At 41.3% G+C, this 22,941-nt stretch overlaps 1 long non-coding RNA gene across 1 annotated transcript in view; it reads right to left on the reverse strand.

Annotated features, from left to right (window-relative positions):
• Positions 1-573: 573 nt before the first annotated feature.
• The window catches only part of LOC142663824 (uncharacterized), a 39,068-nt gene continuing 16,700 nt past the window's right edge, over positions 574-22,941 (reverse strand). Inside the window, exons 2-3 of the long non-coding RNA XR_012851149.1 lie at positions 16,115-16,162; positions 574-739 (exon numbers count right to left, since the gene is read on the reverse strand). This is a non-coding gene — a long non-coding RNA (uncharacterized LOC142663824). The remainder of the gene's footprint in view (positions 740-16,114; positions 16,163-22,941) is intronic.

Genomic DNA, 22,941 nt, shown 5'->3' on the forward strand with positions numbered 1-22,941 from the left:
AAGGGTTTTCAAGTGTTTTCTAATCATCCATCAGCCTTCTAACACAGTTAGCAAACACAATGTACCATTAGAACACTGGAGTGATGGTTGCTGGAAATGGGCCTCTATACACCTATGTAGATATTGCATTAAAAAACAGACGTTTGCCGCTAGAATAGTCATTTAGCACATTAACAATGTATAGAGTGTATTTCTGATTAATTTAATGTTATCATCATTGAAAAAAACTGTGCTTTTCTTGCAAAAATAAGGAAATTTCTAAGTGACCCTAAACTTTTGAACGGTAGTGTATATAGAAATGTGATCTAGCTGTAATTGTACTGACCCAAAAAATAAAGATAACATAATATTTATACCGCACGACAAACAACGTAAACAGTTTTTTAAAAACAGGTAAATCGCATTTTGTTTTTTGATTCTCACACTATTTTTTTTTAAATAAAAGTTACTCATAAAATTCTATGTACCCCAAAGTGAAGGAAAAAAAATGATAGCTCTTGGAATGCAGCGATGAGAAAAAGTAAAAAAAAAAATCCTACGATGTGAGGGCTCAAAATAGACCAGTCTAAGCAGTATGTTTAAACTTTGTTTACTTGCATTGCAACATGAAAGCATTTAGTATAGACAACATGAACCACACAACACAACATAACTGTTTTCTTCTGGGGTGCTTATTATGACTGTACTTCTTAATTCTTGGAAATATCCACCAAGAATCTGTTTGCTCCTTCTTTCAGGTCTGTGGGTAAAAATAAATTGTGTTTAATTGGCTTTGGAAAAAGTATAAAACGTATATGGCAAGACTTGGAAAAGTCAATTCCTGAAGGAAAACTGTCTATTCCTTGCCATCTGGAAAATTATATTCTGTTTGTTTTTTATTTAGTAACTAAATAGGTGTACTTTAAGGTGGATACATTTTCTCTGCAATGCACAATGATATATATACAACTTTTTTTCATTTTTTATAAGGCTTCCTGTCATCTTACCCTAAGTACTGTAATGTTACAGTGTTTTGTATCATTTTGTATCGCTAGCAAAATAAGTTTTGTCTTACCATTCTTACTGCTCCACCACTATCTTTATCTGTTATTTTCTCCTTCCCTCTGGTACCAATATGGCTGCTGCAGCGTGAAACTTGCGTCCCCACGTAAGTCTCTCCTTCCTACAACTCCCATAATGCTTTGTACAGAGGAGAGACAGCTAGAGGCGTGTCTAGCCGAGTTTCTCCTTCTGTTTTTCCAGGGCTGTGACTACAAGTCCTACATGACAGGGAGCCCATCAACCCCCGCCAGAAAATAGTAAGTGTCCCCCGTAGATAGTGCCCATATAATGCCACAGTTCGCATGTAGTTAGTTCCATACCCCACTGATGAACATAGCGACACACATTTCCCCCCCCCTGTAGATAACGCCACACAACCCCCTGTAAATAACGCCACACATCTCCCCTGTAGATAGCACCACACACACACCCAACCCTGTAGATAGCCACACACCCCCTGCAGATAGCGCTCCTCCCCTCCTGTAGTTACTGCCATTAGGGCTCCCTATGGGAGCGGAATCCCCAGACATTGAGTAGCCGGTGCTCTGGCTGTGGATTCCGCTCATAGACGGAGCCCCTGACATCCCTGTCCATATATGGACAGTGACATCAGGGCCTCCTCCTGGAGCGGAATCCCCAGCCAGAACGTTGCCGACGCTATGGCCGGGAATTTTGCTCTTAGAGGGAGACCCTCACGTCCCTGTCCATATATGTACAGTGACATAAGGGGCTCCTCCAGGAGCATCAGCAATGCTCTGACTGGGGATTCCGCTCGGATAGGGAGCCATAATGGCGGTAACTACAGGATAGGGGCGCTATATGCCGGGGGCATGTGTGTGGCTATCTACAGGGTGGGGTACGTGTGGTGCTATCTACAGGGGGTGTGTGGAGCTATCTACAGGGGGTGTGTGGCACTATCTACATGGACACTGGGGGCGGGCACGGGAGGAAAGCGGGCTCTGAGCGACGTCCCACTGTAGTTCAGATCTGCCTGACGTTTGCTCAGACTTGTTACCAGTCTGGCCATTACTTAAAAAACTGTTTAGTAAGTTTCATTGCAGTCACGTGGTGCTGGACACTGAATTATACGGGGCAATTACACAACAAAAAAGGACAAAGGGAAAAAATATAAAAGAAAGGGTGAACGATGAATGTGCTGTTCTATCTAATAATAGACAAAAAAAAGCTTGGGAGTGCTTCTTTAAAGCAGTTTCAAAACGTGCTTGCATTCTATATTATGGATATCGGTAGATTTATGTTTCAATTGAAAGTTTGAACCTGCATAAAATATAGTAGTTGAGACACTGCAAAAAAGGAATTAGGGCATGACCACACATGGCGGAATTCCTCCGCAACTGTCCGCATCAATGCCGCACCTAATCCGGGTTGCGGATTACGGCTGCGGATCTGCACAAAATGTGCAGAAAATTGATGCGGACTAGCTGCTGCGGACTGCGGGAAAAGTGCTTCCCTTCTCCCTATCAGTGCAGGATAGAGAGAAGGGACAGCACTTTCCCTAGTGAAAGTAAAAGAAATTCATACTTACCGCCCGTTGTCTTTATGACGCGTCCCTCCTTCGGCATCCAGCCCGACCTCCCTGGATGACGCGCCAGTCCATGTGACCGCTGCAGCCTGTGCTTGGCCTGTGATTGGCTGCAGCCGTCACTTACACTGAAACGTCATCCTGGGAGGCCGGACTGGAGACAGAAACCGGGAGTTCTCGGTAAGTACGAACTTCATTTTTTTTTACAGATACATGTATATTGGGATCGGTAGTCACTGTCCCGGGTGCAGAAACAGTTACTGCCGATCGCTTAACTCTTTCAGCACCCTGGACAGTGACTATTTACTGACGTCTCCTAGCAACGCTCCCGTCATTACGGGAGCCCCATTGACTTCCTCAGTCTGGCTGTAGACCTAGAAATACATAGGTCCAGCCAGAATGAAGAAATGTCAAGTAAAAAAAGCAAGACGCATCCGCAGCACACATGACATGTGCATGACAGCTGCGGACTTCATTGCGGAACTTTGAATCTCCATTGAAGTCAATGGAGAAATTCCGCCATGAGTCCGCCACTGCTCCGCAACAGACAGAGCATGCTGCGGACACCAAATTCCGCTCCGCAGCCTATGCTCCGCAGCGGAATTGTACGCATCGTGTAAACGAACACTGCTAAATTAAAGTGAAAGTCAATGTAGAAACGGCTCCGCTGCGGATTAACGCTGCGGAGTGTCCGCAGCGGAATTTAAGTGCAATTCCGCCATGTGTGAACCCGCCCTTACAGGTCACATCCTTTGAGCAATTATAGCTTTAGGCCTGGTTGTAAGGGTAGACAGTAAGTCCATAGAAATATTTGATTTGCTTTGTATACAGGGTCCCTTTAGACCCTCGTTTTCCCAGAAAAGCACTATACATATTGATCATATTGCTTCACAGACATGCAGAGAAGCATCTGTACTTGACAAAGTAGAGCTATGTGTCTCCATGGTTACAGGCTACAAACAAACCTTTTGTAGTCTGATTTTGCAATCAATATGTTCTAGATAACAAGTAATATAGTATGTTTGAAAAAAGACATAAGTCAATCTAGTTTTACCCCTCAGGCTGGGTTTACACGACCTATTTTCAGACGTAAACGAGGCGTATTATGCCTCGTTTTACGCCTGAAAATAGGGCTACAATACGTCGGCAAACATCTGCCCATTCATTTGAATGGGTTTGCCGACGTACTGTGCAGACGACCTGTCATTTACGCGTCGTCGTTTGACAGCTGTCAAACGACGACGCGTAAATGGACTGCCTCGGCAAAGAAGTGCAGGGCACTTCTTTGCCACGTAATTTGAGCTGTTCTTCATTGAACTCAATGAAGCACAGCTCAAGATTTACGAGCGTCTCAGACGGCTCGCAAAATGCAAGGAGGAGCATTTACGTGTGAAACGAGGCAGCTGTTAACAGTCTGTCTTTTCACACGTAAATGCCTCTCATCGTGTGAACATACCCTTAGTGACCAGCCTATTTTAAATCTTAATGACCAAGCTGTTTTTTACATTTTTCCATCGTCTCATTCAAAGAGCTCTAACTTTTTTATTTTTGTATCGATATAGCTGTATAAGGTCTTGGGTTTTGCAGGAAAAGTTTTATTTTTGAATAGCACCATTTTGGGGTACATAGAATTTATTGATTAACTTTTATTAAATTTTTTGGGGGGAATAGAAAAAAAATAGCAATTTCGCCACACTTTTTTGCGTCCTAAATTTACGCCGTTTACTGTGTGGTATAAATAACACAATAACTTTATTCAGCGGGTTGTTATGATTGCAACAATACCAAATTTGTATAGTTTTTGTATTACTACTTTTGCACAGTGAAAACACTTTTTTTTCAAAATTATTTGTTTTTGTGTCTCCATATTTGAAGAACCATACCTTTTTTATTTTTTCGCCAATGCAGCTGATGAGGGCTTTTTTTGTTTGTTTGCAGGATGACTTGTACTTTTTATTGGTACCATGTTGGTGTAGGTGTGACTTTTTGATCACTTTTTATAAAAAAAAAATTTAAGGCACAATTCACAGAAAACAGCAATTTCTGCATGTTTTTTATTTTATTTTTACGGCGTTCACTGTGCGAGTTAAATAATGTAATAACTTTATAGATGGGGTCGTTACGGATGCGGCGATATCAAATATCTGTAACTTTTTTACTTTATTTTGTTTTTTTTAATAATAAAGCATTTTGTAAGGGGAAAAAGTGGGTTTTTCATTTTTTTTGCTTTGCAAAAATCAAGATATATGACATCCAATCCAGTCTAAAACTTACATCCACATAGAAGCTGATCAGATTAGTTTGGCGGGACTGATCCCTCATAAACCCATGTCGATATCAAATTACACTTTTATTTGTATTGAGATACAGATGTGTTCTTCCTTACTTTTCCTCCTATTTCGACATATCCTGAGATCTGTGGCATGAGATGACCAGTTTTGAAAAAAAACACATGATTTTGCAATGCTCTGTCATGATATGTTTATGTTATACATGTCTATGTGTGGCCACCCAGTGGTTGTGCTATTAATTGCAGCCTTTTATGGGTTTTATTAGCATGTGGTGATGTTGTATTAAATTTGTTCTATGGAGTCAATTACCAAATTCAAGGAAAGGTAAGGGCTGACACACTGGTATGGCATCGTTACATTTTACCCAAAATGAAGGGTAAAACACACAGGCCTATAGTTTAGCGACTCACTTATTGACACCTTTCTTAAATATTGATAAGTAATACGATAATAATAATAATGTACAATTATACGATAATAATGTACAATTATTGTTCCCTCTGCTTACCATCTTCTCTAAAGTTCAAAGACCAAAAAAATACTTAAAAGTTCTTTTAATAAAGTACTATAGAAATACTGTACTGAATAATGTACCTGCCAAATAGTAACTGAAGTAAGATAAATGTTTAGAGCAAATAGTAAGAGGGAAAATGTTGAGGGCGCAGGAAATTGTGATTTATCGGAAGATAAATTTAAACTCTTAAAGTAATTGATAACACCCTTGGCAAAATGGCGGGTCGTATGGAATGGCTGATCCTTTTTCACTGCTGAAAGTATTAAATCAGGCATAATTCAGAAAGGGAGATATTGAATAAAGTTACACCCGCAGCTTCCATATTTCCTTTAAGACTCCCACTAACAAGAGATCACTTTACAGGAGGGAGGAAGAGAGACATTACTTATACCATAACTGTAATTATCAAGTTAGAACCCCTGCCAGTAACCCCTTAACAGGACTCTCATAAAAGATCAAAATCAATGCAGGATTTTAGAACAATCGATGCATCCGCTCTTCTTCAGATAACTAAACGCAATTGTATTTTATTGTGACAGGAGTTGCTTAATAGGATCTACCTACGTATTTGGCCCAATGATGGACATTTCAAGCAGAAGCTAACGTAATATATATCATTTACATTGTTCTCTGCTGGAAAAATAAGAACAATGAATTAAGAATACGTAAGACGACATATTATTGAGGAAAAAAAGATGCATTGTTATTGTTGTTATTATTATTATTATTTTTATATATGGAGGCATACATAGTTTTTCTGTCAAATTTATCAAGAAAATCAAGAGAAAAAAAACCGGCCATGTTTCATCAAATGCTTTTTTACAGAAATGATCTTGTTATACAAATATCCTGCCAGTATTATGTAACGGTATATGGTGGTATCATTTGAGAATTAGTTTGTAGTATTATGTGGGTTCTATTAAGAGAGTATTTTTTTAATACTGCCTACTATTTGGGCACTATATGGTAATATTATGTGGGTTGTATATGGTAATATTGCATTGGCACTACATGGGGGTATTATTGTATAATTTTCTATAAAAGCTGCCCTGATTATAGGGGTGCGCTGGTTAGGACCAATTGATTATTGTAAACATTGGCACCAATGACAAAGTTTAAGTTAGTTGGAAGGTCCTTGAAGATGATTTTGGGAATACAGAACATAAACTAAGAGCAAAGACTTCAAAGATAGTCTTTTCTGAATTATTTACTACTTTGTTCAGGCTCTAAAGTTGGTATAGCCTACATCTATATGGCGAGAAGGGTGTAGTTGTGCTAGGGATGCTTAGAAGGTTGGAAAAATTTGTAATCTAGGGACCAGGTGGAAGGTCAATAATGAAAACAGTCAGCAAGATAGTGAACAGTTAATATGGATAAACAAAGTTATTGATCGTAAACACATTATAGATGTTGTAACTTTAAAGAGAACATGTCACCTGCCCAAAAAAACTGCAGCTGACATCCCAGTTAAATTGCAGGCGTCTCACAGATGTTGCCGCTTTTTATTTTTCTCTTCGAGCCCCAACCGTTGCTGAGATATCGGGGCCGTTAGTTTTGGTGCACGATATGCAAACGAGGCCTTTGACTGTCAAGTGGGCAGGTAACACCTGCCACTTGATAAGGGGTAACCGCCCACTTGACAGTCAAAGGCCTCATTTGCATATCAGACACCAGAAATAACGGCACCGATATCTCAGGAACGGTGGGGGCTAGAAAAAAATAAATAAAAAGTATCAGAATCTGTGAGGCGCCTGCGATCTTAGGCTTCGTTCACATCTGCGCTAGGGCTCTGTTCCGACGTTCCATCTGAGCTTTCTGTCAGAATGGAGCCCTGACAGACACTAACGGAAACCATAGGTTTCCGTTTTCAAGACCATTGATTTCAATGGTGACGGATGCAGTGCCAATGGTTTCCGTTTGTCTCAGTTGTGCAAGGGTTCCGTCGTTTTGACGGAATCAATTGCGTAGTCGAATAGAGCCCTGACGCAGATGTGAACGAAGCCTAACTGAGATGTCAACTGCAGTTTTTTGGGCAGGTGAAAGGTCCTCTTTAAGAAGGCAAAATCTGATCTGGTCGGAGACACAATTAAGTTTATAAACTAGATCAATGTTCTAAAAATAAATAATTGCAGAAGATAAAATAGAGATTTATAAAAAAAAAAGTAACCCCTTGAAGACCAAACCAATTTTGGCCTTGAGGACAGGACAATTAATTTTATTTTTTTTAACCTTTTGCTTCACGGCGCTCATAATTTATTTTTTTTTTATTCAACGTGGGTGTATGAGACTTGATTTTTGTCAGGACAAGTTGTACTTTATGTAGGTGCCATTTTTTGGTACATTTGCATTATCATTTAACTTATATAAAATGTTATTTTGGCAAAAACTACAGTTTTGCTGTAGTTTTAATATTTCAATTTTTTTTACAGCATACACCAATCATCATGGCAAGGCTTAACAGGAGCAGAAAAATTTCAGACCTGGGGGCTTTATTAGGCACTTCCCAATCGCGTCACCAGGGGGTTGATGAGCTGTCGTAACTCTACGTCAAATGTCGGCAAGGGGTTAATCATTTATCATTTGGACATACATGTACATTAATGGGAGTCATTTCACACATTTCAACCTTCTACTAATGTTCCTATTGAAAGCAGTAATCTCAAGAGAATCTCCAACCCTCCTCAAAGATGGTGCTGACCCATCATTTCCTTCATCTAACGTACCATGTCTGTGGATTGTACTACCAAGTTTTATATTTAAAATGAATGAAAATGAGTCAAATTCTTGTTAACACAGATACATTTGCACTGTTTATACCCAAATACTATCAAACAATGCCCACACAATACGGCCACTCTAAATAATACCTTCATACAGTATACAAATCATACTACCATATAGTACCCACATAGCAAGCACTGAGATATATTTCCCAGACAATACTGTCAATTAAAATAACCATTTACTGTCCAAATAATACCACCATATAATACTAAATAATTCTCCCATATAGTGTCCACATAATACGGCATACACCATACATTATACCTCCATATACAGCCAACTAGCTTTTATACCCGGCGTTGCTCGAAAGGTTGACTTACGGTATAGATAGAGTATGAGTGTAAATAATGTTATTGGAAGCATAAAATAAATGAAATGAAGCAATATATTTATTACAGATTTAGGCCTCATGCACACGAACGTAAAAACGAACGTAATTACGGGCCCATAGACTTCTATTGGCCACGGGTACCTTCCCTTTTGCTTACGTGAAGGTGCCCAGGCCGTTGAAAAATATAGAACATGTCCCATTTCAGGCCATAATTACGGCACGGGCAGGCCCATATTCATGCACTCTTCAGTATTTTTCTTCAGGGTGCTAGCCGTTTTTCAGACGGCTAGCACCCTGACCCATTCATTTCAATGGGGCCATGCACACTTCAGTTTTTTTGACGGTCCCGTTGCTCCGTTCGGACAAAAGTAGAGCATGTCCTACTTTGGTCCAAGATTCCGTGACCGTGAGGCCAATGCAAGTCAATGGGGCCGTCAAAAAAACTGAAGGCACACGGAAGGCATCCGTGTGCCGTCCGTGTGTGACGGAGCCGTTGCCTAGCAACGGCCGGGCGGGCAGAGATACACATACAGACAGATACTGCACTGCACTTATCGGCAGCCCCTTCTCTCTGTCAGCACTGATAGAGAGAAGAGGCTGCTGATCAGTGCTGGAACGTAGCGATATTAAGAAAAATAAGTTCATACGTACCCTGGGCGTTGTCTTGGTGACGCGTCCCTCTTCTGACATCCAGTCCGACCTCCCTGGATGACGCGGCAGTCCATTTGACTGCTTCAGCCTGTGATTGGCTGCAGCGGTCAGATGGTCTGAAACGTCATCTCAGGAGGTCGGATTTGAGGAAGAAGCAGGCGAGCAGGGAGTTCTGGGTAAGTAGTAACTTTTTTTTTGTTGCAGGTTTTTTTTAATGAACCAATAATCTATATTGTGAGCGCCGCACATGGTATTCCCTGTCCAGCAGTAGTCTCTGTCCAGGGTGCTGAAAGAGTTAAGGGGCTGCACTGATCGGCAATAGCTCTTTCAGCCCCCTGGACAGTGAGTACCACTGGACAGGGAATAGCATGTGCGGCGCTCACAATATCGTGTACATAGTGTGAAGGGGAACAGTTTCCTCTCGGAAACTGAAACACGGAAGTGTACACGGTGTACACGTGTACACACGGGGAGCACATGGTTCCAAAATTGTGATGGAAGTGTGCATGAGGCCTTAGGCTATGGGGCTCCCGTAATTACAGGTGGCTACGTGTGTGCACCCATAATTACGGGAGCGTTGCTAGGCGACATCAGGGGAAAGTCACTGTCCAGGGTGCTGAAAGAGTAAACTGATCGGCAGTAACTCTTTCAGCACCCGGGACAGTGACTACCGCCGGAGTTAATAGTATTAAAAGTTAACTTACCTGCTTCTTCCTCCAGTCCGACCTCCCAGGATGACGTTTCATCCCATGTGACCGCTGCAGCCAATCACAAGCCAATCACAGGCTGCAGCGGTCACATGGACTACTTTTAAACCAATGAAAAATCGGGCTTCAAACAAACTTTCCAAAATATATATTAGATATGATACCAACCTATAGTGTCCAAATAATATGCAGTATCCAAATAATTCTGCCATATACTTCCAACATGAAACTATATTTTTAAGCTTAATTGTAAATGACAGGGCACTCTGACTACTGGAACTGACAGTGGAGCGAAATGTTTTTCTAATCTCAGCTTTCTCCTGGGGCTCCAGTCCTTAGTGACCCCCAGGAAAACAGGGACCATAGGCAATTGCCAAGTTTGCTACCCCCTAAAACTAGTCCTTCTAATATGCTTGCAACATATTTATTGGCATTTCATCTGGAACATGAAGGTTGCTATAGTTGCCCTTGGTGGTTATAGTGTTAGTGGGGATCAAAGAACAATGTCATGGCCAAACAGAAGACATTTTAATGGTGCATACCTCTAGTTTTAATGAGATCAACGTTAATGCATTAAATCACAACTGTGAAGACTATAAAATCTAAAAATATTTGCCGCTTTTATACATTGTATCTTACATTTGGTAATGGAAAATCTTCACTTCATTTAATTAGACCTGCAAGTTCAGTCAGGGCAAGTCAAACAGCCCTTAATAGCTCAGTGCACAAATACAGGAACCAAGACTTTTTACTATTAAACATTTATGTAGAAATATATTGAACATACTGCAGACACTTCACATGCAAGGATCACTTCCAAGCTCTCCTCTGCTGGGAAGAAGGCAAAATCTTGAATGGAGATGTATGAGGGTTCATTAATATTAATTCCATGTTTTTAATTGATATGTTAGAGATGCAGCCTCACTTAAAAGTGCTACAGTCAAGGATTTTATTTTTATCTAGTCAATAGTATTAACTGCTGAGTTCACATAGTCGAAGAAGAGGATGTTACCTGTCCAATCAATCACCACGGTTTCAAGTAAATAAAATACCCAAAAAGTTTCAAAAACGTTTAATGCAAACTGAATCAATATTTAAATAACACTTATTAAGGATGTGAAATAACTAGTCATCGATTACAAATCTAAAACTAAGTGCACTCTACCATGTTACAGGTCCATGTTGTATGGATCTGTAATATGAAGCCCATAGCCTCTGTGTGCCTCCAATGTTAAAACAAAAGGGTTGCTGGAGGTATTGTCCCCTTAAATCTTTGGGTCTAGGCTAATTCTAATGCCGGACTGTATAATGCTGCACATGGAGTGCCTACTGGTCTGTGATGCGGACCCTTAGGCACTCTGAATGCTTTGCTATGCGCATGAACCCTAACATAGAGTTGTTCAACATGTTCACATTGGTAGAGGCCAGAGCCCAGGATTCTTGTGCAAATATTTCTTATATTTTGGAACCAGGATTTTCTGCTGCAGTTAGGAAAGGTTTGAACAGGGCCGCCTTCAGAAATTCCTGGGCCCCACACAGCCAAAAAGTCTGGGCTCCAGGGGGAAGATTTTGCCACAGATTTCACCCCTAGTATATCAAGGGGTGGAATCCGCAGATGATGTAAGTTCATATCAGTAGAAATGCAGGGCGTCCAGGTCCTGTAATAGGGGCTCCAAAATGGTGGCTGCATTACAGCCATCTGAAACTAGCCTTAATGTGAGCACAGTAGCTTCAGCAGTGATGGTGGGCAGAAAGACAATATCTGTGTGACCTGCTCTTCACTTACCTCTATCTTCTGCTGTGCTGTGACAACACTGGGACCTTCCTAGGCTTTTCCTCCCCCTACTTCTGTCTGGAACTCTGACGCTCCTTTTTTGGGACTTGTACCAGTCAATGGTGTGTAACTGAGAGAAGGGGTGGGAGCAACGTCATCCTCCTCAATCGGCGCCCATCCAGTTTCCGTGGGTTGAAAAGAACAGGGTGTATGCTTTGCGGACTGCAAGTTTATGAGGCCTGTTTCTTTCATATAAGGGCTCCTTTTCTTAAAATGCATCCAATCCCCTCACAGCAGTACTATTTTTTCTGCGCTGATGATGGACCTGGGTTTAAACTCCAATTTTTCCTAATATTTAGTGTTGAGAATTCCAAATTTTTTCTTTCGCAAATTGAATGGCGTCTGCTTCTTATTTCCAATAGGCTACTGACTACTACAGTGCTGACAAAAAGTATTTGCTAATTTTCCCATTTCTTCTATTTTTGCATATTTGTCACATTTGAATGTTTCAGATCATCAAACTAATTTTAATATTAGACAGTATAACCCAAGTAAACAGAAATGGTTAAAAAGCCATTGTTAAGGCTCTGAGACTCCCTCGAACCACAGGGAGAGCCATTATCCACATATGGAGAAAACTCGGGAACAGTGGTAAACCTTACCAAAATTTCATCGATGACTCATTAAAAGGTCAAATAAAGAACCATGAATTTTGCTCTTTATCAGAAAATCCTGTAGGAAAATGTCCACTGATGAGTTTGTGACCTAAACTCAAGCGCAGGTGGGTCATACAGCAGGACAATGATCTCAAAACACACAAGCAAGTCCACCTCTGAATGGCTCAAAAGTAACTAAATTTAGGTTTTGGCCGAGTCAAAGTCCTGACTTGAATGCCATTAAGATGCTGTGACCTTAAACGCGCAGTTCATGCTGGAAAACCTTCCAATTCTAGCCGAATGAAAACAATTCTGCAAAGAGAGCGGACCAAAATTCCTCCTCAGCGATGCATAAGACTCAAACGTTTCATTGCAAATGTTATTGCCATGGGTGGCACAACCAGTTATTATGTTTAGGGGGGCAATTACTTTTTCATATACGTGATATAGGATTGAATAAATCTTTATCCTCTATAAATGGACAGGTAATTTAAAAGCTGCATATGTTTATTCTTGTTATCTTTATCTTATATTAAAATTAATTGGATGATCTGAAATATATAAATGTAAAGGGAAAAAGAGAAACTGGAAAATCCTATTGGTGACGGCGGCAGATGGAGTGGGCCCACTCTCTCCCACTGCGTCACAGGGGCCCACGCCATCTGCCACCTTCACCAATATACCAGCTTCTTATTCCCCCTCCAAACACGGTGGCCACACTGCCTGCCAACAACTACTCAACTTGGGCAGTGTGGCCAGCATTTGTTTAGGGGGAAGGAGAAAGTGACTATTAGGGACTATGGAAGATGCAGCGGTCCCCCACTCTTCTCTATATATTGAGAGGTGAACAATGGCAGTGCCCATTGGACAGGGAAGACGCGCATAGGGGCACTGTGGTCACATACACTATTTGTTGCATCTGAGTGGGCTCCCCTCCTCCTTGGCTGAATCGGCTGAACCGGCTACACAGGTCGTATGTCCGTCCCTAATACTCAATCTATTCCTCAATGGTGCAATTGGCATATTTATTCAATTATGTTTCCAATGCATCAGAGAAAGAAAAGTAAATTCTTATTTCAACAATTCATTTTATTTTCAGTTCGTCTCTAGTAGGGTTAGAATTACTTTTATCTGAACTTCTTTGCCATTGTACCTTTGACTAACATTGGATCTATAATAACCAACTGGGAAATGAAGAATCTTACTATTATACAGTATATATTCATGTGTTCACAAGCTGAGATGCAAAGAAAGCAAAGAAACAGTATTCATAAGTGCAAGTAAATCCATAAATAAAAATGTGTAGAGTAAAAATTAAAGCCATAAAAGAACATATCATCTGCAGGTAGCCTGCTTGTTTACAGCTTCCAGATAGCATCAAATATTTTCTACATGGGAACAAATAAAAATAAACTGCATCTAAAGGTGACATTCAGGATCACAGGTCCACAAAGACTAGGAAGGAATGCGGGCTATCATGAGTGTTGCGGATGTAACTTTTTATCTTAAGTCGATTTATTATTAGCTTTCGTTCACACCTGCGTTAGTGTGTTCCGTTGTTCTGCTCCGTCAGAGGAGCAGAACAAGGGAATAACTGAAACAACAGTTCCGTTGCACAATAGACACCGCCGGCGGTCCGGGGAACCCATTGACTTTAATGGGTTTCGTCGGCTTTCCGTCGGGGTGTCTGTGATTTTACCGGAGACAACAGTGCAGCATGATGATGATCGGCGCTCGTTTTTACGGCCCATATCAGGCCATGTAAGAGGACCTTAACTATTTATTTATTCACTGTGATAATTCTCAGGTAATAAAAGAGTTAATATAATGCAGTAGGTTTACGTGCGGTCAAGTTAGAGCCATTTCTACCTATTGGCAGGCCTGGGGAAGGATGCCTGCTAAATCAAAAACTAAAGGTGGCCATACATAAGATGTATGTTGGCTGAATCCGCCGATTTCGGCAGGACAGGCTAACTATTTAATGTGTATGGCGGTGTTCCAACTCTCCCCCGACAGTAGATATTAGGGGAGAGAAGGGTCGGGCATGTTGCATTTCAACCCACCTGATAATTTTGCTTGCAGGGAGATAAGCCGCGGCCAGAGAAGTCTGCCAGAGGCTTTACAACTTCTCCCTACTGAAAATGCAGGCCTAGCGTGCATGTATATGGGGGTGTCGGGAGGACTAGCTGTCGGCCGAACAAGTATTTGACTGACAGCTATCTAAACTGTATGGCCAGCTACAACTAAAATGAACAGTGTGAGTTCATACTGTATGGAAATAATGGCTTTTTATATGTTAAAAATATATGTAAAAGGCACAGTGATATGAGAGTAAGAGAAGGATGCCAAAGGAGAAAGGCTGCAGGAGGTGCTACATGTTTTCAGGAGCGCACTGTAAAGTTCTGCTTTATTTTGGGAAAGCAGACAAACATACACGACTTTACATATGGCCTACTTGATGGCAACATAATCTTTGCACTTATCGTTGCATACTCAGGTTATATCATCAAAAGGTCAAATGGGTTATTTGTGAAGCAACCCACAAGAAATAGGCACTAGCGCCGGCATGTGATTGACTCCAAAGTCATCTACAAAAGGGTTGTCTTGTGCTGGGCCTTTGGGGCCCATTGTTGTTTTAGATCCTGTAGTCAATTATGACCCTGCGTGTAGTCTGCCATCATCACCATCGAGAGGGGATTGGTTTCTCCATTCTTTGCAGCAGAGACACTTCTGCAATCGACTCCTCTAGTGTAGGGGAATTCCTGCTCTTCCGATGCCTTGGGAATGATGGGTAATGTATTTTATATTACTTTTTACCTGTTTTATGAAGTTACATTTGTATTTATTACTCTGCTTTTGTTTCTTGTCTCTATGTACTTTTTTTTACACCTTTTGAAATGCTGCGTTAACATACTGAATAAAACACACAGTCTCTCTTTCTATTGTATCCTAGTCAGGAAGCTCACAAAGCATGTCTTTTTTTAATCGAATACATTATTCCGAACAGTGCATAAATAATATATAATTCACGCCACATGCCCTGAAAACATGATTTTGTAAATACAGAAACAGCATAGAAAAGACCTTGTGTGCCTGTCAAGGGCTTGATAAGTGGCTGCACTGCTATCAAAAACGACTCGTGGTGAAACTATTTTTAGAACAGTTCCGGTTATATAAATTGATTATTGAGGGGGCAGCCAAGTCCTAGGTGGTTTGCATTTGTAAACATTTTTGCTGTCTTGTCATTGCACTTCCAACTTTTACTATTAGTTTTACTATTAGTTTATAAAAGTTGTCAGAAACAGATTACAATTATAAAAACATTATTGCTTAATATACAGTATTAAGACAACTGTCATCTTTCAGGGGCAAATTCAGGATTTTTAAAGTTGGGTTTCCAGGCGTGTTGGTGCCAATGTTGGAGAATATACTTTGCCAACTTTCTACTTAACACAGTTTTGTATAGGGTAATTTAGGGGGTAGTGATAGTTTTGCTATAATATTCCTGGTGTTCTTAGAGTGGTTTAGCAGGTATTACTTAATGTGGGAGATTTACTAAGCTAAATACACCAAATTCTGGCTGAATTTGCACCAAAAAACTTGTAAAAATGGTGCCAGATTTATTGTGTTTATATGTGCTTGAGACACTTTTTGCACCTCACTAGACAGTTTTGCAAAGTGTCTAGGGAAAGGTCTGCCATCTTTGTACACTTATTTAGATTAGTATGGCAGTATATCATGTATGCCATCCAATGATTGCTGGTTCAAGTCCCCTAGGGGAACTAATAAAAAAAATATAAACACAGTTAAATAAAGTTTTACCTGCACGGTAAATGCCAGAATCACGATTTTTTTCGGTCACCTCATGTCCTACAAAAAATGGAATAAAAAGTGATCAAAAAGTCTTATGTAACCCCAATAGCCCTCATATTGCTCAATCGACAGAAAAATAAGAGTTATGGCTCTCCGAATATGGCGAGACAATACAAATTATAAATTTTGTATGCCGTAATTGTATATACCTGCAGAATAAAGTCAACGTGTCATTTCTGCTGCACAATTAACTAAAAAACAAAGAAACCCAAAAAACAATGGCGGAATCGTTGTTTTTTTTGCCATTCCACAACACAAACAAATTTTTTTGCCGTTTCCCAGTACATTATAAATTAGAATAAATAATGGCCTCAAAAACTACCATTCCTCCCAGAAAAGAATCCCTCATATGGCTATATCGATGGAAAAAATGAATGAGTTATGGCTTTTGGAACGTGGAGAAGAAAAAACTAAAGTGAAAATCCGAAAAATGGCTGCAGCAGGAAGAGGTTAATCATTTATCTACAATCCTGATAAGCATGAAACTGTGACTGCTTACACACACATTAAACAGCAGGCCTTATGTGTCTGCATAGCAGAATGTGAATAAACAGTTAAATGATAAGATGTGATTAACACTGCACAACAAGTGAAAGGGGGACTACACTGGCCCAACAGATCAGAGAACTGGTCATATATGTGCAGATATCACATGGGCAGTAAGACATCTGTCTAGACTTTGACCTATTGGAGAACATTATATAGCTGCACGTTTTCTGTAAGTTAAAACTTTCCTTCACTAGATAATGGGAGGATTATTGCAATTGCATGAGATTGTCGGAAAATATCTGTCTGCAATAATATTTAACCGTGAGGTCAGGGTGTGTATAAAGAACAAGCTGTTCAAGTAGTTGGAAGCCCTTGCTAACACCCTCGAAGAAAGAATTACAAAACTACATCAAAGACCTGGACGCCATCATATTAGGGCTGGAGATGAGATTTTGTTGGGGATGCTGAAATCAGAATTAAAAGAATGAGAAGGATGAAGATCAGATAAAGTTTGCTAGCCATATATATATATTTGGCAAGGACGTGGTGTCCGAAGTACAGTTAGCTCCGCCCACAGCCAAACCTGCAAGAAGCCTGTGAGGAAGGAGATGTGAGTGCTCAGTCCATCTGTTGTTTGTGCCTCTATTTGTCTGTGTCTCTGTGTTTGTGTGTGTATAAGTTCCAATATGTGTGTGTGTGTGTGTGTGTGTGTGTGTGTGTGTGTGTGTGTGTGTGTGTGTGTGTGTGTGTGTGTGTGTGTGTTACATAGGACTGCAGGAAACATCTACTACATTATCTGTACTCAGAGAGTTATCACTGTGTGTTAGCTGTGGTGTTATATAGGACGGCAGGTAACATCTACTACAGTACCTGTACCAAGAGAGTTATCACTGTATTATCTGTGGTGTTACATAGGACTGCAGGTAACATCTACTACATTATAGGGTAACAAACGGAAGGAGGTCCACGTCCTTTACCCTGGGTGAATAATTTATTATTCAGCAAATGCTTCCGCATTTTTCTTAGGTTTCAAATTTTGGTAATTAAGTATTAAAATACACTTTTTTTTATAATATTTTTACAAATACTTATCATCATTCCTTTTTCTAGTAAACCCGTTGTAAAGGGAAGTGTCCATATATGTGTATGGCCATATATATATGTGTATGTATAGTACATATAATGTATCATGAGCCAGGGCTGTAACTACAACAGCCCTGGTCATGAATACGGTTGGAAACAGAGCAGGACAATTAGCATGTCCCTGCTTTGTTAGGAAACCATGGAGACAAGGGATAGTTATCCCCTGTCTCCATTTCAAGACTCCCGCGCACGGACTGTCTCGTACAGGCTCTCATGAGTCGGCTGGTGATACATTATCACCATGCCGACCCATGCTAGCCTGGGGCAAGCGCCACACTCCCCGCTGCGAGCGTACCGACAGGGTTAAATAGCCCTGCATCGGTACGCTCAGGAGCCGAGCTCAGGAGCCGAAGCTGAAGAAGATCAGCTGAGAGCTGCCTGCCGATTCTCACACACACACCACCGACGGCTCAACTCTTTCTCTCTCCTCCAAAGACCTGGGTTCCTGCTGCTGTCTCTGCTGCTCCACAAAGTCAGCTAAGTATCAAGTGTAGCAGCAGCTACACTTAACCCTGTCTCTCCCTGTCTCCTGCTGTAACCCTTGCTTCCCTGAGTTAACCCCTTGATCTCCCTGAGTACTGTCCCTACTGTCCCTGAGTTAACCCTTGCTTCCCTGAGTTAACCCCTTGCTCTCCCTGAGTCCCTACTGTCCCAGAGTTAACCCTTGCTTCCCTGAGTTAACCTCTTGCTCTCCCTGAGTAAGTTAATCCCTTGCTCTCCCTAAGTTAACCCTTGCGTCCCTGAGTTAACCCTTGTTGTCCCAGAGTCCCTGAGTTAACCCTTGTTGTCCCAGAGTCCCTGAGTTAACCCTTGCTGTCCCAGAGTCAACACTCGCTGTCCTACAGTCCCTGAGTTAACCCTTGCTGTTCCCTGAGTTAACCCTTGCTGTCTGTTTTACACAGTAACCCATTCCCCTTGTTCCTCCTTATCCCGTATTAACCCTTAGTGTATAGGGAAAGTTATATTAGGAGGGAGTGGGATAGAGAGCGTGTGAGAATCACAAGTAACTTATGTTTATTGTGTTGTAACGTAACTGTATTCTGTGTATGTTTATGTAAGTGGGTGGCGGTATAATATCTTGATACCGTGTTTATACTGTACGGTGATTAGTTACTGTATTATACATATGAGAGTGATTACTGTATGTTAATAAATATTACCTTTATTTACTATACGGTCTTATTCCCTTGAGTAGCCGCTAAAGCAATTAGATCGACGTTAGTATAAGGAAAAGGTAGGGGAACTAGGCATAACCCTAGTGACCCTAATTATAAAGGCGGTAGTAATAGTGGGTGCCACTAACCAGTGAATCCCGTTATTACTCCACCCCCTTTAACATTGGCGAGCCAGCCAGGAGGCTATATGTGTATATATATATATATATATATATATATATATATATATATATATATATATGTATATGTATGTATATATATATATATATGTAACCGCCTTTAACATTGGCGAGCCAGCCCATACTGCTTTCAATTTATTTTTGTCTTTTGTACAATAAAGTTGTGTTAAAACGTGAACTGCAGATAGGCGGCGAGGCGTGGACAGGTAACGTACATACACGGTGTAGTGTTGGGTTATACTGTGCGTCTAGACCTTTTTGAAGTTCAGACGAGTAACACAATTTTATTTAAGGCTTGATACAGGATACAATTGATCAGCGAACCTATTGTTTTTTGTTTTATTTTCTGAGGTATTAACGTCTTTTATTTTGCTTTGCGGCGTGCTGCTCTACGGCGACGAATCGTCGGGCGAGCGAGCAACTTATACAAAAGAGTTTGCAGAAGTATCAACGTCGGTGTTCCTCCGGTGAAGTCCAGCTGATCGGGAAAAGGCGTTCCGGAAGAAAAGGACCTTTTTCAAAACAGCGGGTGACAAGGAGGACAACGCAGACGGAGATGACTTCTGGAACAGTGAGTATGGACTTCTCCACACTTAAACACCTCGCCAAAAACAGTAAATTTAATCCAGTAACACCTAAGACATACAAGTCAGCAGGAATGCTGTGGTCCACTCTGCTGGACGAGGCTTATGCACATGATAAGTTGTGTATTAGCAAGAGGAGTGTTCTTAACAAAACCTCCAAACGTCTCCACATGCTCGCTAAACTTATCTGTGTGTATGAGGAGACGTGGAAGCCTGATCACTCAGAAATGAAGAGTGATTCCCCAAATCTTCACTGCCATTGTTGTGTCAACAATGTGAAGCAGGTTTGTGATTTGCAGACACAACTGGCAGAGAATGCCCAATGTAGAGATCAGCAAATTTGCATGCTGAAATCGCAGGTGATAGATTTGAGAAATCACGGTGATGATATTGATGCACGGCTGACTGGGTCTTATGCTGTGATCAATGCGTTTAAGGTTAAGGCAGCATCTACGGATGCAATCATTGCCAAGTTGAATGATGAGCTTGCTGCTAGGTCACAATTGGTTGCCAGTATGCAAAACATCATAAAAGATTTCTCAAAAATGTTACCGGCCTTGTCTTTTTCAAGGCCTGATTCCGCTGTAAGTTTGCCCTCTACAGGGCAAAAAGGGGGGAGTAGTAAGAGTGATGGATCAGATGTCACAAATCATGATCCCATCCGGAATCCTGAAGGTAACATTGTTACGAAAGTGTTACGCAGATGTAAGCGTACAATAATCAGAAGTGCGTCCCTAGCCATGCAGAACTTTAAGAGATCATGCACTGCTGACTGCCCTAAGTCCAGCAGAGCATGTGCTGTTAAATGTTTTGCATGTGCCGGATCAGGCCATATTGCGAAGTACTGCGAGTCTTTGAGTACTAAGAAATGTGGTCCTGTTAAATGCTTTAAATGTGGTCAGATGGGACATATTGCGAGGAACTGCCATGGTATGAGCAACCGTGGAAAGCCCAGTGAAATGGCAATAGAAAATGGCCACGTCACAACAAAACGTGGGTTTAGACAAAATGGCTGCACAAGAGTCTCCTTACAGCCTTATGTGCTCCGCCACATGCTCAAGTGTCTAAATGACCAACCACAACTAGGGAGGAGTTTAGGAAGTTGGCCATAAATTGCATGTTCAGTCTGGTGTTACGTCTGTAATGGTTGTTTATGGTCAGTTGTGTTTGTCCCCAGTTGTCCGTTTGTTTTCATTTGTGTTTTTTATTTTGTGTTTCTTTCACATATTCTTTTGTGGTATATCCCTGGTTATGAGTAATATGTATTTATACTATATGGGTGTTGCCTGTATTTATAATGTATAATTAGAAAACCCCTCCAGGAAAACAACTGGAGAATCAACCATTGGATAGTGGTGTATTTGCGCCCAATGTTTTAATTGCTCTCTATTAGGATAACGTTGAAGTTGTTATTATACTGTGAACTCAGGTTGGGCGGTGCGGACAGGTAACATAAGTTCACGGTGTAGTGTTTATGTTATTCTGTGCACCTAGACCTGGGGGGTTCAGACAGGTAACACAAATTCATCTGAGGCCTAATGCAAGTGCAATTAAATACAGCGAATTACAGTATGGCTGATTCTTTTGTGTTTAACTGGAGTTAGGAAACTTTGGACAGGGGGAGGTAACCCTGGCATTACACCCATATCTTGATTTTAAGATAATGGGTTTGGTAAGACAGGAATATAGCTCCACAAACCTGAGAATTGTGAGGAACCACAAAAACAGTGCTTCAGCCACAGCTCCCCTCAGATATCCTGACCTACACCAGTGTTGGGATGCCGAGGGGTCCTGTGAAATGAAGGCCAACCCAATACCCTCTTCAAACTTAAAATACATAGGTCAAGGATATTGGTGCTGGTATCAAATACAGAACGTTTCATATACTATCCACGTGACTAACTGCACCGAAAGAGGCATACTCCTCCCCGGAGCATACTGTACCCTTAATCCCGTATTAGGCGTTGATGTGGCGGATCAGAAGGGAAGAACTCCAGTGACACCTGAAAAAAGGCTCGACATCCGTCCAGACACCCCTGTGAGACTCCAGACGATTCCTCTTGGGTTTGGCATCGAACTAAGAAATCTCCTTCTAGACTTCACCGAGGAAGAGGATATCGTGGAGAAACTGAAAGATTCCCAACACCAAGCCACTATTCAGTTGGAACATGACACTAAAAAGATCACAGGAATTGTGAACAACCTTGACGCGGACGCGGAAGTGTCTTGGTGGGAGAGCTTGTTCGGATATAGTCCCAAGGCCACTTCCTTCTTCAACTTGCTCATCCACCCAGTGATAATCCTTCTCACTCTTGTGGCGATTATGTACGTTGGACTGTTCTGCGTGTACCGACGAATGAAAGGACTGATTGAGCAAATACAACGAGGTCAAGCATAAAGCCACGAATACATTCGTAGACAGGGTCTAAGGACATAGTGATACAGTCCTGCGACCCAGAATTGTTTATTATTGTATGTGTATATATATATTTGTAAAGTGTAAATCTTAATCAATGGGTCGTACAAAATTTTCAAGGTGTACATATAGACATTCTAGGTGTTGATATGTGTCCGCAACATAGGCATACTCTGTGAGGACGCGCCCGTCCCACAGCGAGTGTGTGTACGTGTAGGCGGGCATATATTTACAGCCTGTTGTCACCCCATTTGCATGTGTACCTTGCACGTGTTTATGGAGGAGTAGTGTGAGATGCTGTTTGAGCATGAATCTCTATATGTACATATACCTATGGTTGGTGGGGGAATATTTTTGTATGTTTGGTTATTTTTCACTTTGTTTGTATGATTGGGTAGTGTGTAGGTACCCTTAGGGACAGGTAAGGTATTCACACACCCTTGTAGGTATTTGCCACCTCAACCTGAGAACTGGTATGGTCAATATGATGATGGATTGAATGTCAGAGGGGAAATGGAAGGCGATGCTCCACCCCACAGTAGATTCCTGGGTACCAAGACCTCACCTCCTCCTCGGGGTTGATAACCTGCCATGATGAAGACCTGGATATCTGCCCACAAAGATTGTTTCGTCTTCAATCAAGATGCTGGGAAAAGTTGGAAAAGTAATGGATCACGTACAAAAGGTTGTTGAAAGTCGGACTAAGCCATTCCAAGGCTGACCATATGAGGGCACAAGTAGCCTTACACGGGTCGGCATGCTAAAATTGGATCGGCCACTGGAAAGACCT

The sequence above is a fragment of the Rhinoderma darwinii genome, chromosome 11, assembly GCF_050947455.1.
Source record: "Rhinoderma darwinii isolate aRhiDar2 chromosome 11, aRhiDar2.hap1, whole genome shotgun sequence".
Lineage (NCBI taxonomy): Eukaryota > Metazoa > Chordata > Amphibia > Anura > Rhinodermatidae > Rhinoderma > Rhinoderma darwinii.